Source organism: Xyrauchen texanus, chromosome 29 (genome assembly GCF_025860055.1).
Source record: "Xyrauchen texanus isolate HMW12.3.18 chromosome 29, RBS_HiC_50CHRs, whole genome shotgun sequence".
In the NCBI taxonomy this organism is placed as follows: domain Eukaryota; kingdom Metazoa; phylum Chordata; class Actinopteri; order Cypriniformes; family Catostomidae; genus Xyrauchen; species Xyrauchen texanus.
The window spans coordinates 11004105-11022714 of record NC_068304.1 but is presented as its reverse complement, the minus strand read 5'-3'; the positions used below and the strand labels follow the sequence as shown (position 1 = coordinate 11022714).

At 36.9% G+C, this 18610-nt stretch overlaps 1 protein-coding gene and 1 pseudogene across 2 annotated transcripts in view; both read left to right on the top strand.

Annotated features, from left to right (window-relative positions):
- LOC127623206 (probable ATP-dependent RNA helicase ddx6) overlaps positions 1–6125 on the top strand; it is a 30750-nt gene extending 24625 nt beyond the window's left edge. The window contains exon 14 of one of the 2 annotated variants that reach the window (XM_052097535.1): positions 6029–6125. The gene's annotated coding sequence lies outside the window, so the exon portion shown is untranslated. Of the gene's footprint in view, positions 1–1931; positions 3611–6028 lie in introns of those variants that run through there. The other variant, XM_052097534.1, reaches the window with a different exon arrangement.
- Positions 6126–7886: 1761 nt separating this feature from the next.
- The window catches only part of LOC127622806 (trehalase-like), a 44690-nt pseudogene continuing 33966 nt past the window's right edge, over positions 7887–18610 (top strand).

Genomic DNA, 18610 nt, shown 5'->3' with positions numbered 1-18610 from the left:
GATGCGCCGGCCCGTCCTGCTGGTTTTTTTTCATCATTACAGCTGAAACAACAAACTTCTCCATGATTTTTGGGCATACAGATAAGTGTAAGGGATCGTTAGAGACTATAAAGTGTCTACTTTTATTTGTGTACACTCACAATACAACAAATCCTTGTGCATTGTAAAATAAAGAAAAAATAAAAAGGGTTAGCTTTCAGCATTCTCTGGGTTTGCAAGCATATTTCTGAAACGCGTCACAAAAATGAACAAACTCTGAATACTTATCACATAAACATGAAACGTATGTCTAAAGAAAGCTTAAAATGTCTACATTTTAAATAAAACAATTCAAATGTAAAAAATATCCTTCTGCAATGTAATCTATATGAAACAAAGCGCTATACAGTTTTCCTGGCTCTGCTAATTTATCTCTAATGTGAGCACGCTAATGTGCTATGCCTTAAAAACAAGTAGTTCGTTAATTTTTCTGCGCATTTGGAAGACAGCTCGAAACACAAGTGAGAACTCCTGGATGTTAAAGAAGATTTAACAATTGCATCAGAATTAGAGAGGGACTCCGATGATTGTTTGTATTTTGAAGAGTGACTTGATCCAGCTGAGGATACAATTTCGGATGAGTAAGTCATTTAGTTTTAATTAGTTGACATGATATTTTATATAAACATGTACATATTTTACTAGTGGGACTGTTTCCAGACTTGCCAACCAGGATTCAGGGTATTGACATTTAAATATGTCCTAATAAGCAAGATTTAGTTACATTTTTAAATGTTTTGGCTAAAGCAGGTATTTAAATTGTATGCTGTATGATATGTAATATGAATGTTTAGATTATATTTTAACTAGTGTTTATGCTGCCTTATTATTATTATTATTATTATTATTATTATTATTATTATTTATTATCATCATCATTATCAACAAAGCTTGTGCTTGCAAAAATGTGTTCGGGTGTAAATGTGTCAAATGTGATGTAAATATGCCCATATTAGAAAATCACCGTATTATGATTTCTGAATGATCATGTGACACTGAAGACTGCAGTAATGATGCTGAAAATTAAGCTTTGATCACAAATTACATTTTTGCAATATATTCAAATAGAAAACAACTGTTCTTTTAAATTGTAAAATGAGTTCACACAATGTTTTTACTGTATTTTGGATCAAATAAATGCAGTCTTAGTGAGCAGAAGAGACTTAATTTTAGACCTACACAACAGTTAAAAAGAAGTCTTTATCTAAAGAAAATTTTGATCATTGTCTCCTCACATTCATTCTCTTTGTCACATTCCTCATTGATAGGCCCAGGGGTGGCGTCTTTTGTCTTCTCAGGTGTGAATCACATCAATATTCATTGTAGTTCACGCCTCCTCGCATATGACCTTTCTAACACCAATATTGTCTTGCAAAACTTAAATTACTATATTGTTTTGTATGAATGAGTGATCAGGATGATTTTCACATCATTTTGTAGCAAAAACTCTAGATTACAAGATCTAGTTCTCAAAAGGCTTGTAAACAAATGTTTAGTATGTGTTATATGACCTTATTTTGATTACTTAACCTTTTATGCATGGTTTTTGAAAAAACTAAATGTTTTCTCAAAAATACAAACCTGTACATACATGTTGCTCACATATTATTGTAGCCCAGTTTGTGCTGAATACAGTGTTATCAGACGTTAGCCATTAATATGTTTTTAAGCAACTGAAATAAGCACATGTCAACTTCTCCAAGGCCCAAAACACCCTCAGACCCCAGAGGATTAAGGTGTTTACATGACCACATACCCCTTTTTTGCCTGAGCATAATCGGTGTGTGTGTGTGATTGTGCATGTAGAAGCTTTCATAAATGCTATTGATTTTTAAAGTTTGTTTCTAAAAATTTATGTTTGACTTTTTTTTTTTTTTTTTTTTTTTTTCCAGATCACCAATCGTTTGTCCCCTCCAACCCTTTTTTTTTTTTTTTTTCTCCTGTCTGGTGCCACCACAAGGAATGTGACATTGCGACGGCCCAATAATTGGGATGAACTCATGGCCTAATACAGACTGTTACACCATTTTTTTCACCCTGAAGACTTCAAATCATTTATGAGGAGGGAAAGAGGGGACAAGAGGATCTGAATTAGCAACCGAGGAATAAAGTGACGACTATATTGACTGCAAGCACATGCTCACCCTGCTCTCTATCCCTATGCATCTTCATTTGTAACAAGTGCCTTAAGCAGTTTAACTTGTTCAAAAAGTAATAACCCCTTTTTTTCTTTTTTTTGGGAGACTAGATCTCATCTCATGTCAGCCTTCTGCCATTTAACATCAGAAGATCCATTTTGCATTTGCAACCTTGAGATATTTTGTGGAGATTTTATTAAAAAGAACTTAAACCGCAAGACTAGTAGGGGCAGCATGTATTGTTGTGCGGCCTCTGGCGTACTTGACTGGTGTGAACAGAAAATCTCCTGGGGAACTGAGATTATATCAGTGAAGATAATGACAGCAGTGATAAGGTGGCAAGCTTTCAAAGGTCCTGCAATCTCTCAATGGCTTTTTCCTTCATCTGCTCACAGAACATGCCATGACTCTAGAGACCCATAACTCTTTCCTCCTCTGTCTTCAGTGGGCCAACACTAAGAGACTTGACCAGACTTGGACCAGCCTTTTCTTTTGGCCATGAGGAATCTCCCTTCAGATGAATGTGGATACATTTCCCCCCCCCCTTTTTTTTTTTTTTCCTATTTTTATTCAGTGCAGTTTCCAGGCACATTGTAAATATTTTTTTTTTATTTTTTTTATGGATTGTTTTAAACAAGCCAACAAGGCTGGATGACCATTAGAGAAGAATGTTGAAAAGAGCTTTTAAATCCAGGATTCTGTCAGCACTGGGTGGCACTATTTTGCTTATCCCCATTTTTCCCCCTCTTGGGAAAGAAGTTAAGCCAAGTTTATACCAGTGCACCACCTTGTTAAGAAAAATTGGACTCCAGTTTTGTTTTTTTTTAATCCTAAAATTCTGTTCAAGAGTCTGTTTGGGTATAAGCTTGTAGACTCTCAAATATAATTTGAGCAGGTGGGTGCAGTTCAAATTTGCTCTTGTGTATTATAAATTAACTCATCCTTTACCCAGTGTTGACAGTTCCTGACTTGAGTAGCTCAATCGGCCTCATTTAAGAATGAAAACATGAGGCTTATTTGCTTTCCAGCCTTTTGTTTGTAACACTGACTTACGAGGCACTCTGCAGGGTCCCCTAGGCTGTTGGCACTAGGACATGATGACATTAAAAAGACCTTTGGGTGGGGGATGGGGTGGTTGAAAGACTTGGACATTTCCCATTGGAAAAATATATGTAAAACAAAATGGATGAATTATGAACAATGGACTAACAATATAGCGGCAAAGGGATCTAGTGCACAGTTTGTCCTTTTTCACAATAAGATGCTGCACAGACTTTACAGAATCTAAACCTTTGCATTGTGGGCTGCACTTATATTTGAACTCTAGTTCAGGGGTTGGGCAATAATGCGGACCGAACTTGTGCTGAAGGCGCTTGCTCGGTTTGGATAGAGGTGTTAAGACTGACCGTGAACAGGTAATTGCTATTTGATTTTTTGGGGGATGAGTGTGTGGAAGCGAAGTTAAGGAAATACTGTGGCGAGTTAAGGAAATACAGTGGCTGGGACATGGGTATTTAACATTGGTATTTAACATGGGTATTTCATGGGTGCTGACAACCAAATGTTTTTTTTTTTTTTTTTTTTTCAGCAGAATATGTATCTCCCCAAACACTAAGAGCCTTTCAAGAATTTTGAAAGTGTTTTTTTTTTTTTTTAGCTGGGGATTGACTGGCTTGAGGTACTTTAGCACTTCTGCTGCTTTTGGATAAGTTTTTGACCCGTTAAGTTTAAGGGTTATATCTTTATAGGGTAGGTAGGAGGTTGGGAGGAATGCAATTTTGCTTTTTGTGATAATTGGCACAGAATTGACCTGACAATGCAATTTTGCTCTGTAAGAATTGGCACAGAATTGACCTGACATGAATTTTAATTTACGGATTAACGTGTCCACATTTCAAAATCAAATGCAGGTGAGATGTTTCTTTTTAAATTGATCAGTAATGTCTACTGGGAAGTGCCACAAGAGTTTTTCCAAATACATTTACGTTAAAGGTTGTGCTTAACAAATGAGCATGACTTGGTTACTGTGGTGTCTGTAGACCCCTTATCATTTTACTCCAGAATTCACAACACTTTCAAAGTAACACTGCTTGATTCTAAGCTTGTATCCTTTTCTCTATTGCTGTGTGCACAGATGCCCCACCTTTCTAGTCATCTTGGCTTCTTTTGGGGGTAATTAAATGGGAGATCTGCTCTAGAGAGGAGCATATGAGGTAATGGGCTCTTTGGCAGCAGCCTGGTGTTTGTTAATCACTTGCTGTGAAAATCACAGTTAATTCCTGACTTGTTGCATGGCAGCATGTGATTTGGATGTGCTGTGGTCTTTACTACAGTGGTTGGGGTTTTGGTTATTTCTTTTTGGTAGAAGAATGAGGTGGAGAACATCTCACCAATCCTGATTAAAACCAGTAATTATCTGAAGGATACAAACATTTTCTCATCAAAATCCACTCATTCTTCAGCTTTTTTTTGGGGGGGGGGTGTTTTGCTGCCCTGCTGTATCCATTTCCTAATTCTGGACACTTAGCCGGTTTACTGTAATCGGCCTGTTCAGCGTTGGAATGTTTGGATACATCAGCCTGGGTTGGTGGGTTGGTGGGGGAGAATTGGCTAATCAAAAATTGAAGTCAACAATTCCATAGTTCTGGTTAAGGAAAATTAAATCTCTAAACTTTACCCTTAGATTTGGGATTTTTTTTTTTTCTTTAAGTGAACATCTGTTGGCTATTGCGTTATTAAATGACCAACCAAATTTAAGCGATCTCAAAAGTTAAAGTTTTTCTTTTTGAAATTGGGCAATTTCAATTGGCATTGTTCTCAGTGATGCTACATTTTAAAGATTGAGGTTTTGTGATGTGTAAATGCAATTGTTAACATCTGTGATGGTTTTCGTTTAAAAATAAAGCTCACTGAACTTCCACTAAAGTGTGTTTCTTTTTGTTTACCTAAATTTGCAAGGTGGTATCATGTCAGCAGTGTTGACGCATCAGAAAGTGAATTTCTTTTTTTTTCTTCCCCTTACAAATTTAATGTGTTGATAGTATAAAGAATTGTACAATATTTTTAAATCCTCATGTTCCACTTGGGGTCTGAGATGCCCCAAATGCCTTTTTAATATCTTAAAGATATTCAACTGCAAGTTTTGATTTAATACTTGAATGACTTTTCCCAATTGAAATCTCATGTGATGTGCATATATAATATTAATCTTTACAACTTGATATGGGAAAATGTTTACTACTAGTGCCATAGACTTTTTACCCACTGATTAATATGTAAAGAGTTCTCACAGAGGCTGCACTGTTCCTCGATAACCATAACTTAATCAGCAAAATGCACTGACATATAATGCAGATCATTTCATCCATCCTTATCTCATATGGAAATACACTCCCAGCACCTTGCGACAGCAAAGTGGTCTTTGTAACTGAAATTAGAAGCTTTCTTGAAATATCCACTAGGAAGTTAATATTTAAACATTAATGCAAGGTTTTCATAAATTCAGCTCAACATTTAGAGTTATTCTAACTTGCATAACAGGTTCTGACAGGTTTTGGTGCTTGGATTATGTCAATTTAATAGTATTTCTTGTGAATTACCTTATGATGTATGACTAGCTTTGAAGATAGTCCTCTCTGCATTATAAAAGACTCTTAACAGCTATCAGATGGGATTCTCATTATTGCTGAACTTGGCAATTACTCATTGAATCAATGAGCTTTGAACCTTTTATGAAAGCAAAACTGTAAAGGGGAAAAATATTGATCTACCTGTGAGCACCGTTCAAGATGTGGTCACAAACAAACTGCCCTGTTACCAACAGTGTCTGTATGTTGCATGACTTGTTTCAGATCTACTGCACTGGAGAAGTCCTGAGATGGGTGCAAATGGCTAAACTCATTGATGATCAAAAGTACTTTGTAGATATGAAGCTGACTGCAGTTCCTGGTGAGTCTGAGATATTTGGTTTCTTCTGATGTCTAGAAAAAGCTGTAGGCTTGCAGTCTGTTGATTTCATGTGATATGAGCAAAAGCCTCCACAACAACCTCTACAGGTAAGCAGGGGAAATGGCAGATCTTACCACTGAGTTACATGTATACTTTGAAGAGATGTGGACCCCTACAGACTGGCATTCTAAGACAACACTTTGTGTGCATTAATGGATTGTCAACTTGATGCACAGGATTTTAGAGGAATAGTCATGTATGAAAGAAATTCTGAATGGAAGTAAATATACACTGGGACTTTCAAGCTCTAAAAATGGCAAAGAAGCACCGTCAAAGTACCGTACAAGAAGTCCATAAGATGTATGCTGTATACTGCAAAGTCTTAGTCGTTATCCACTGAAAATCTTCCCTTCCACCGTAACTACATCAAATCTCATTCAATTTCTCCTATAATATAAACTAATATGGTGCGTCATAAAGCCATGTTTGGTGTCATTCCAATGACCATATTTGACACGAGATGAGACACATGAAACAAGTTTTGATGTGATGATCACTATTATGAAACTTTCATGGGGATTTTATTTATTTGTTGGACCTTGACAGCCCCAGTCCCCATTTACTTTCATTATATGGAGCCAGGACATGCTACAAAGTACAGTTCCATCGGAAGAATGTTATAAGGGTTATTCCATGTCAAATCAAACCAAATTTCAGAAACTACTGTATATTTTCCAACTACTGGATGGAGTTGGGAAGGTCATTCCACCAATGTGTTTCCACCGATCATCCTTGAGATGTTTCTACAACTTAATTGGAGTCATACTCAAAAAGACTTGAGGCTGTAATTGGTGCCAAACTGCTTGGTTTTTTTTAATTTTATTTTTTATAATAAATGTGCAAAGATTTCAAACAAACTTCTTTCACATTGTCATTATGGGGTATTGTTTGTAGAATTTTGAGGAAAATTTAATCCATTTTGGAATAAGGCTGTAACATAACAAAATGTGGAAAAAGTGAAGCGCTGTGAATACTTTCCCGGATGAACTGTATATACTTTGGAGCATCTCACTTTGGTTGCTTTGTGTTTCGCTTGTATTTATAGCTGTGTTTTTAGGATGCTGTGTCAAGTTAAATGTAGTTTGAAACTGTGAAATACCCGTTTTTAGATCGCTGCATTCTGTTGTGCTCGGTCCAGTCTTGAGCGCAAAAGCGTGTCTGTGGAGGGCAGTGCTCCCTGCTCCTTGGTTTGACAAGGTGTGGAAGTCCCATAGACTTGCATTGAAGACTGGACCCCAGGCTTATCCCGAGAATGTCATTAAGACTTGAAGGTGGGTACTTTTGATGTAGGTAATTGCAAACTGGTTACTTATTGGCCTAGCAACCAACCAGACATGTACAGTGGCAATCAACACTCATATTTTCTTCAGAAAATGTAAGAATCAAGTTTTTGTTTTTCAGTGACTCGCATTGGGTAATGGTCTCCTTTTGTCTGAGATGACTGGAACTGCTTGAGGAATGATCCTGAAATTCATGTACTTGGTGGAAAGGTGGGCTTATTTCCAAATGAGTCCTTTTACATGTTATGCTATCAATCAATATCAATATGTTTTCTAAATGTTGCTTTCTGGTACAAAATGTCTCAAGCGGTGAAAAGCTACCTTGTTCTTTAATTCTCTGTTCCTTCATTTCCATTCGGCTTTGTCCCAAACACGCTGAATTTATTACGAGTGGCTTAGTCAACCTCCATTCCTTCCCATAATGGTGGAAAGCTTCTATGAGGTCACCAGATACAAAGACTTCCTTAGGTAAACTTCTCTACAAAATTGCTCTCCCACAGGTTTCTTGAATATTGAGGTGTTGTGCAGATCTGCTTTCATCGCCTCTGTGCTGCATGCGCTTGTCTGTCTGTCTGTGTGTGTTTAGGCAAGTTTTGCCAGCACTAGAGAAAGACTACAGCTTTTGGATGCAGAATCACTCTCTTGCTGTGGAGGTGAGTGAAGCATATCCTAAATCGTTACAATGTACATGCAGGTGGGCCCAGGTACATCCTCTTATTATTAAACGCTGTACTTTGTGAATTTCATAAAGGAAATTAATCCTAGTGTTATGATCGTTGTGATTTTGTATGTATTATTATTAAAAATGTTTTATTATTTTGATGATATTTAAAGGGGACAATTCATCATTTACCCTGTGCTTTCAACCTGTATGACTTCCTTTCTTCCATGGAACACAAAGAGAATGTTAACCTCATTTTAATCAATGACATTGCATTTTGTATTTTTTTTTTGTTAAAATGAATGGTGACCTGAGGGTAACATGCTGCCTAATTTCTTTTGTGAGTCACAGAAGAAAGGCATTCAGGTTTGGAATGACATGAGGGTGAGTAAATGGTGATAGAATTAAAAATTTGGGGGTGAAATATCCCTTTAAGCACATTTTTGCCCAATTTACATGACTTGTAAAACAATTGAATTATCATAAGGCTGCTGTAATGCAATTATACGTTTTACTTTTGAGTTTATTTGTAATTTTCATTGTTTTCAATGATGGATTCACATTAGATTCTCATAAATGTAATACAGTCAGGACATAATATCTGTTTATTAAAAACAATATAAAATAGAAGGCATACAAGATGCATAAATAGCCTACTTAAAGGGTTAATTCGCCCAAAAATGTATTCTCTCATGAGTTACTTCTACTCATGGCATCCAAGATGTGAATGACTTTCTTTCATCTGCTGAACACAAAGGTTTGTAGAAGAATATTTCAGCTAACACTCCTATCAGATCTATTCTGAAGATATGGATTTAACCACTAGAGTCGGCTGGAGTGCATTTATGTTCCTTTTATGTGGATTTTGGGGCTTCAAAATTTTGATTCGCATCCACTTGCATTGTGATTACCTACAGTTGAAGACAAAATTATTAGCCCCCTATGAAATAATTAGTTATTTTTCAAATAATTTCCAAGTGCTGTTTAATGGAGCAAAGTTTTATTCAACATGGCATTTCTAAACATAATAGTTTATTTAGGCAACTTAGTGTTTATAATACAAGTAGAAACAAAATTATAACCAAGAATAAAACAAGTCTACAGGTCAAAATTATTAGCCCTGTGATGGTAATAGTCAAAAGTGCATGATAACAGCATTTAGTCTTTGTTGTAGTTCTCAACAAGTTTTAGGCATTTCTCCTTAGGTGGTGCAGCCCATTCCTCCTTAGCAAATCTCTCAAGCTCCTCCAGATTTGTTGGTCTCCTGGCATGGACTCTAGTCTTCAGAGTGACCCACAGATTTTCTATGGGATTCAAGTCTGGGCTTTGTGTAGGCCAGTCAAGTACATTCACTTTGCTTGTTTGGTGGTAGTTTTTCACCCGAAGTGAGGTATGCTTTGGGTCTTATCATGCTGGAAAACGAAATGTCGACCCAAACCTAGTTTTGTTGCAGATTGCCTGAGGTTGTCTTTCAAAATCTTCTCTTAGTCTTCCTTTTTCATTATTCCTTCGACCCTGATGAGATTCCCAGTTCCAGACACACTTAAACATCCCCACAGCATTATACTCCCACCGCCATGTTTCACTGTGGGAACGATGTTCTTTGGGTTGAGCGCCTCTTCCTTCTTTCTCCAAACATAGGCAACATCTCTATGGCCAAAGAGCTCTAGTTCTGTCTCATCTGACCAAAGGACACGTTTCCAGTATGCATCATTTTTCTCTAGGTTGTCCTTGGCAAACTTCAGTCTAGCTTGGAGTTGTCTCTTCTTCAGAAGTGGAGTTTTTCTTGGTCTGCAACCTTGCAGTCCATTCCTTGGCAGGGCTCTAGTGACTGTCTTCGTTGAGACATCAATCCCAGACTTGGCCAAATCATTCACTAGTGTCTTTGCAGTTGTTCTTGGGTTTTAGAAACCTCTCTCACCAGTTTTCTTTCCAAGGTTTTTGAAATCTTTCACTTTCTGCCTCTGCCAGTCTTGTTGTCCACTGTGTGGGTCTCTTCAAACTTCTTGATAATACTTCTCACGGCAGTTCTTTACACCTGAAAAAGCTTTGATAAACGTGTATATCCTTCTCCTGCTTTGAGCATTAACAATTCTTTTTTTCAAGTCTAAACAAATTTCTTTTTTCTCTGCCATGATGACAGTTTTATATTACTTCACTAGTTGTTTTGCAAGATACTAATCCTCGGATTGAAGTGCAATTTAAAGGCTTGGGGGGTTAATTAGGCAAGTCATTGTATAACAGTGGTTGGTTCCGTAGTCAATCAAACAGATAATTTCTTAAGAGGGCTAATAATACTGACCTTAGCAGTTACTTTAAATAAGTATTTTATTCCAGGCAAATTGAAAAGGCATTCTCCAGAGGAATAATATAATAAGAAATACTGTTACAATCCCCTGTCGACAGGTATGAATCAAGGTGCTTTTATAGATTCCAAAATTAAGCAGTGATTTAAGCAGCACCTTTGATTCAAGAATCAACACCTTTTATGAAGTTCAAACCAGCAAACGATGACTTATCAAAAATCTTATCCTTACATGAACCCTAAAAGGGTCAAATAATGTAACGCATGATTTTCAAAAGTTCAATATACAATGTAGATGTATTACAACATTCACAACACACTGCTACCATCCTAGTTGACCCAGACCATTTATGGAAACTTTATAATAAATCAAACTGTGGTATGGCCATAATGTCACAACCATGAGTACATTAACATAGCCATCAATATATATGGGGTTTTATAAACAAGCTTGGTGAGCGCTTTATTTCACCAGCAAAAAGGTTTGGCCAGTCATAATAAAGGTAATTTCCATGTATAAGCTTTAAAGGTTCAGTAACAAAAACAAACAAAAAATTTCAATTCTAAGGGTCATGTAAAATGAAATGGTAACACTACAATAATGTTGTGTGTTAACATGAACTAACAATGGACAGCACTTATTAAACTTGTTTAATGTTCATTTAATAAAAAGGTTGTAAAGTGTTAACAATTTCTACCACTTTGATTTCAATTGAAAAACCTACTTTTTTTCAGACCTGTCATAGGCCGTTTGATTCACATGAAATTTGGCCAAATATTTAAGCAAATACATTTTTGGGTGTGGTCCATAATGAGTAATTGTGTATTTTTCTTTTGCACAACATCCAAATTTAACAGAAGTCAAGTACACATGGACAACATGATATTCTGAGGACACATGCCAAATTTAATTAATTTCAATGTTTTTTTCAAAAACATCTGTGTCCACAAGATATATTCTTTTAAATGTGTCTATTTGGGTCATGTTCTCTTCACTTGTGACTATATTATTAAGAAATGAAACCTTATTGCAATTAAATAAACTTTTTGGAATATAAGTACATAACATTTGTACAAAAGTGTTACAATAGCAATATGGCCCTTTTAAGATGAGTTGGTAGATAAACGTTGACTTAGATATTCATCAGCTTCACTGTGTGACATTTATGTGCATGAATATGTTTGTGTATTGCAAACACACTGGAGGATAGAACCGAAAACTGGAGTGAAGTCAGGCTGGGATTTCTCTTCTCGTTGTTATATTGACCGCACGGGCTGAAGAAATGGCACCCTGCTTGACACACAGACCAGCTCCATCCTGCATGTTGATATCCATGCCATTATCTGTCGCAATGAGCATCTATTGGCATCTTTCCACAGGATTCTGGGTAATGGAGATAAAACACAGATTACCCCTTATTTTATTGTAATATTTAACACATAAATTTTGAAGCAAAATATAAAGGTCTAGTTGTAACTGTGGCTTAGTGGTGTGTGTGTGTGTGTGTGTGTGTGTGTGTGTGTGTGTGTGTGTGTGTGTGTGTGATTAGAAAAGAAGAATCTATACATGTGTATATATTGTGATCATGAGAGCCTCTGAAGAATACGGCTTGTTGTATTGTATGTTAATAAGCACTTTAGGATATATCCTAAGCTCTGTTACATTGTAACATTGTACGGTTGTGGTATGTGTTCAATGTTGTTTTTATGCTTTTAAACTCACCATGTGTCATTGTCTGACCCAACTGTTTCCTGTAGGAAATGAGCACAAGGCAGTGGAATATGAGCAGGCACTTTCTGCTAGAATTAAGACAGCTGAAAATTTACTGTGGGACACGGAGAAAGGAGGCTGGTTTGATTTCAGTCTAGTAAACAAGAATCGACACTTGGCCTTCTACCCATCTAAAATGGCACCTCTCTGGGCACGCTGTTAATCTTGACCTGAGATGGCAGATCAGGCTGTACAGTACCAAAGCATGAGTCTGTCCTAATAACCTAATAATATACTTGTATATTACACAGCTCTCCCCAACTCTTTCTGATTGGTCAATAGCGCCATCCAGTGGTCAGATATTGCTCTGTAACAACCGCTCATCCGTGTTCTGCGAGCCTCTCCTGCTTCTCAGATCACTTTGTGATCTCTACAAGTAAGCTAATAAAATAATTTCATCTGAAATCATTGTTTCTTGTGCATTTATTTATTTTGGCAAGTAGTCTTGTAATAGGCTGAATATTGAGGAGTCAGGCAGTGTGTGTGCGTGTGTGTGTGAGACCCTGCTCCTGAAACTTTATTGTGCTCTTTTCCATGGACTGGACCCCTAGACTTTATACAACATGTGCAATGCTTCCTCACACTTTAGTAGTATAGACAGACTCCAGATATCTCATCGTGTGACCTAATGCTGCTTTAATTAGCACCTTTCTTACACACTTGGTGAAAAATAAATTGTAATTTATTTGTCTAATAAGCCCTCTTGAGCAACACTCCTGTTCACTTCCCAGTTTCTTTCCCAGTTAATTTGCAAAGCACCTTAAATAACCAGGAACATTTTATATATAGGTTTCACAGGAAATGTGAGATTTTGCAAACAGCGGGAGGTAGCAATGGTGTAACTGAAGCAAAGCTCTTTGCTCAACAGCAGATGGCACTCTATGCACAATATTATAGATTAAAAAAAATAAAAAAATAAAAAACCTTCCCTGATTAAAGTCTTCTCTCTCTGTCTGTCTGTCTGTCTGTGTGTGTTTAGAATAGTGGAGGTCTGGACTATCCTAATGGGATTCCCACTCAGAGTGAGAGTGGGCAGTAGAGGGTCATGTCTAATGCCTGACCTCCTTGACACATGATTATAGAGGGTATAAGGTCTCCTTACCACACTTCCCATTACACTTTACAGTCCTGTGTGCAATTCATTAGATTCACATTATTCCAAAGGAAATAAAAAAAAGTTTGTCTTCGTAATATTATACCAAATTGTAATTAATTTCACCTCTGAAATGAATTTTTGCCTTATGTCACACATCCCTTTTACTTTTAAGGTCCCTCACAAAAACATGGCTCCATTCTAAAATGTAACGGCCAATCAATTTCCAATGAATGGATGATCTCATGTCCCCAATATTCATTGGTGAACATTATTTCAAAGACAAATGTTTGCCTTTGTAATTTTTCTTAATGTCTTATTAAAATGTTTTGGTTTTGGCTGAGGACACCTAGGTCAGGGGTTTTCAAGCTGCGGTCCGGGGACTGCAAGGGAGTGTGTTCCACAGGAAATTTCTGAGAACAAAAAGTGCAAATATAGGATAAAGAAGTAAACATTTATCATATTTGATGTTATTATTTCATTCTGTTTTCTTAGGACTTCAGATAATTGTTTTTTATTTTTATTTGTAACATTATCACTGGGTAGAAAAAGATGTGTGGTCAACTTAATACAAAGTAAATATTTTCCAGATAATATTTTATTTGTTTCTTTTGGATGTTTTTTTTTCTCCTTTTCTCCAATTTGAAATTCCCAATGCACTCTTAAGTCCTCGTGGTGGCATAGTGACTCGCCACAATCCGAGTGGTGGAGGACGAATCTCTGTTGCCTCCATGTCTGAGACAGTCAATCCGTGTATTTTATCACGTGGCTTGTTGAGCGTTACCGTGGAGACCTAGCGCATGTGGAGGCTTCATGCTATTTTCCGCGGCAACCACGCACAGCTCGCCACACACCCCACCAAGAGCGAGAACCACATTATAGCGACCAGGAGGAGGTTACCCCAACGTGACTCTACCCACCCTATCAACCGGGCCAATTGGTTGCTTAGGAAGCCTGACTGGAGTCACTCAGTACGCCCTGGATTCGAACTTGCGACTCCAGGTGTGGTAGTAAGATTTCTGTTGGATTTTTATATTAAATATTTATTTATTAATTTATTTAAATAATTTCCAATCATTTAACTACCATGCTTACTAATTTTTTCACACAGTATAAATGGATCGTTATCCCTCGCTAAGGGATCATCATATTTCAAACCCCTGACCTAGGTCACTTAGGTTGATCAGATGTCCCAATAAAATCTGGATAGTCCTGATTTTACAAGCCATGTCCTAGTGGGACACCATTATAGTTTTAGCCTTAGATAGATTTACTCAAACTTTTTAAACTGACAGCAGCAGCACAATGTGGCACTTTATGTATCAAAAGCGTGTGTGCTACATAGTTTTGACCACTGTAGTGTTGGGAGAAATATTTTGCGAGGGGAAAATAAAATGAATGCATTGCTAGTAAGCATGCCGGCTAAAAGTATGAATGCAGAAAGAATCAATATTAATGTTAACCAACAGCCATATAGCTATTTAGGCATTGTTTTTAGGCAACCTTTAGCATCACCATGGGATATGTTGGGATGCTCTTGAGGCCTTTATGTTCCAGTTAAATAGCCTCCTCAAAAATGGGTGGGGTATTTCAGGAGGTGAGTAGTCCTCCACAATCCATGTAAACTTACATTTAGGTCTAGCTCCAGTGTGTTATGGAACACCCACTTTTGTTAATCCAATCAATTCACACTGGATAAAATTGTGCCCAAACCCAGTTACATTGTTTTCTCATTGAATATTATGTGTCTCTTGGCATACCCAGCATGATCTGCGGTTCCTTGTAGACTATATTCCTTGACAATATAACTTAGTCCAGTGGTTTACTGGTTATCCAAAAGCACAAGCTGGCAGATATCATATACTTCAGCATCAAATACACATTTTACACCTCAGCTGCTATAAATAAGAGCACATGAGACTTAATTGTGTTAAATGTGCTGGCTAAATCACATTATTCCTGTCAAAATTCAATTTACTTGCTGTCACATTTTGTCTTTGAGTTTTTGAAGTGGCTATTAAGATGTGATTAATGATGCTCAGTAGTTGGTGATTTACCATTTAAATTACCCACAGACTTCTCACCCCATCAATCATCTCTTCTCTTCTGGGCTCGATTCAGCCCACACTAAAGAGCTGGCCTGATTTGGCCCAATGGTGGATTCAGACCAACTAGAAGGCATATGTCAAATATGAGGCCATGTTTGAGAAGGTGAAGTCCATTGCACATAACGTTTTGAGTTCCATTTACTTTCTGCACTAGTTAAATGCAATGGAAATTTCTTTCTCAGATTTCAGTGTAATGTACAGAGAGAACGGTAGTCAATTCGTAGGTTGACTTCCAGAAGATTGTATGCACAGTCTCAAGCTCTTTGCTAGTGACTATCATGGGATTTCAAAGGCAGCAGACAGGGAAAAATAAGAATACATTTGACACTTTTAGAAGCCTTCAGAAATTGATAAAAATTGACTAAACTCTCTCTCTCTCTCTTGCTCACCCTTAATCTTCTGCCTGTATCCTTGTGACCGTATGGTGTCAAGGTATTTGAAAGCCTGGAGGAGGTGGCGAGTATGAAGTTCAGGTATTAATGGTCTGTTCATATTTACATATTCAAAGTCCAACGCTGAGCACTGCTCTTCTGAGACATTTTAATCTCTGGATAAATTAGGGATAAATTAGAGTTTCTCAAACCAGCAGAACCATTCTTGAAATGTAGAATCTCATTTCCTCTGAGACCCTAAAGGACCAATATAAAGAAGGAAGAGACAAATTATTTGAGACCAGAGCATGCAATTTCAAGCTCAGAGTAATGACAAATATTTATATCTGAAGTGTTGCACTTTAATGGAATGGGCTTTTAAAGGTATAGTTTACCCAAAAACGAAAATTCTCTTATTTACTCACCCTCATGCCATCCCAGATGTGTATGACTTTCTTCAGCTGAACACAAATGAAGATTTGTGAAGATTTCAGCTCTGTAGGTCCTTACAATCAAGTGAACGCCAATCACCTAATAATGTCCTAGCAACCACAAAGAACACTAGCAACCGCAGAGCAATGCCCTGACTGCCACAATGCTTGCTTGTTGTGGGTGGTTGCAAGTTCTGCAAAAGCAAACACCACACCAGTTTCTAAAATCCAGTTTTATTAGAAATTGTTCATTCTCATGAAGCACCAATAGGGTGACCGACTCTTGTTCCTCAATTCTTGATTTTCTCAATTTGGATGGACCAATGGCATTGCTCTGCAGCTGCTGAACCAGTACTGTGATCAGCTGTGCTCTGTAAGGTGTTTCCTGAGTGCTAGCGTTCCGAGTAGACTCTGTTGTGATCCTGATCCTGGGAAACTGGATTTTCTTTGTGCCTGTACAGAAGGACAGATTTCATCCCAAAATAAAAAGTGAATAAGATATCTTATCACCTTTTTTAACCCATTTAAGTACAATTAAGTAAAAAACAAACAAAATGTTTTTACAAAAATAAATACAATATTTTTATTACAATAAGGCACTTTGTTTCTTCAACTCCTTTTTCAATTACCATGCTAAATAAGCTTTACTGTCACCCTTCTCATTACTGTGAAGACAAAATAAAAAATGTAAAGTATTTGTACATCATGGTAGTGTTTGTTATATATTGTCTAGAGATGCATGCTGATTGAAATGAAGAAAATAATTGTACTACAGAGATTTTACAGTAAAAAAATACATTGTAATTAGATATACCACTGAGAATATAATATTATATAACTCAAATATAAAATGTCTGGATGCATTATGGTAATTAAAATTTTGTCTGAAAATTTGCTAATTGTCATGAAAATAATGTCACCGTTCAAAAAATAGTAATATGCTTCAGTTTAAGCTTTTTAAAGAAAAAAGTCAGCACACCACAGATCCAATGAATAAACAATTTAGCATAATCCCACCTACTGGTTTATTATTCCTTGGAGCTGTGGTGTGCTGACTTTTTGTCTTGAAAAAATAAAAAATCCCATTACCCTTGTCTATAGTAGCCTACAATGTATTTATGCTAAATGTAATGGCTTTTTCTCTCTTGATTTTGAGGTAAAATATTAATTGTACATGTTTTCAAGAGATTCACCCAGATGTATAATAATAAACCACCTGTGGCTGATAAACCAGCCAAAAATTGTGGACACAATGTTATTTTTTTTTGGTTCATTGTCTTTAGTAATTAATGTTTCTGCAGTTCCCGGATCAGAAGATTATTGTCATGACTAAAACTGAGCTGACATTGCAAATGCTAATTTGCTTTAATCCAATTAGATGGTTTATTGCTAATCAGAACTTTGCTCATGCTGTGAACAAGGAATAAAGTCATTAAAAATGTTCTGTTAAAGTCACAAATCGTAACTGTTTGTATGTACTGTATGAGAGTGATCAAATGCACTGATGGCATCTGAATGTTTTTCAATGTTCATATGTTTCAAATTTCCAGCCGTCTTCCAACATCTATTGGAAAATCTTGTTGCTGCTGTCCGGGAGTACCAACTTTTATTAATGCCAATGGTTTTGAAATTAAATGCTCAATAAGCACATATGGGTGTGGTGTTCAGTTGTCCATATACCTTTGGCCATATAGTGTACATATATGAGTGTGAGTGTTGACATTTGCTTTCATTTGTAATCTCTTGGCTGTATGGTTACCTTTCCTCTGTCAGCTAGTGTGTGTGAAGGTCAGAGTAGCCAAATCTTGAATGAGTGTCCTGTCATATATATATATATATATATATATTTCCCAGAGGGACATATGAAAGGAGTTGAGAGGAAGTGATTACTGTTCTGTGGGGATTGCTCATCGATATTGCACAGCAGGAACTGAACAATGCCTGAAGGGTTTTTATTTATCTCACTACCTATTTATACTCCGCGCTGAAATAGCACAAACAGTTCGATTAACCATGAAACATCTTCACCAGAGTAGTCTGCTTGGTTGGCGTTCTAAATCACTTTGGGATTGTCTCTTTTAAAAGATTGTCCCAGTCCCTCGTTTCAATACAATGGCAGTGGGTAGTGACTCAAGCTTCATGTTCCATACTCATCATATTACACTTAAACTAGTTAAAACATTTATTTAATGCTGCTACAGAAGTCAGAAGGCCAATGTGTGCAGTGGTACATCCAAGATTACAGTATATTCTAATACGGGTGTATCCATACACGCATATATGAGCTAGAGGTCATCATGGGTCCAAAAATGTGTGCCCGAACCCGAAGAGACCCGGAAATTTGCTATCCGGAACTGACCCAGACCTGTCTATTATTTTAAATTTTGGACCTGGACCCGTGCAGA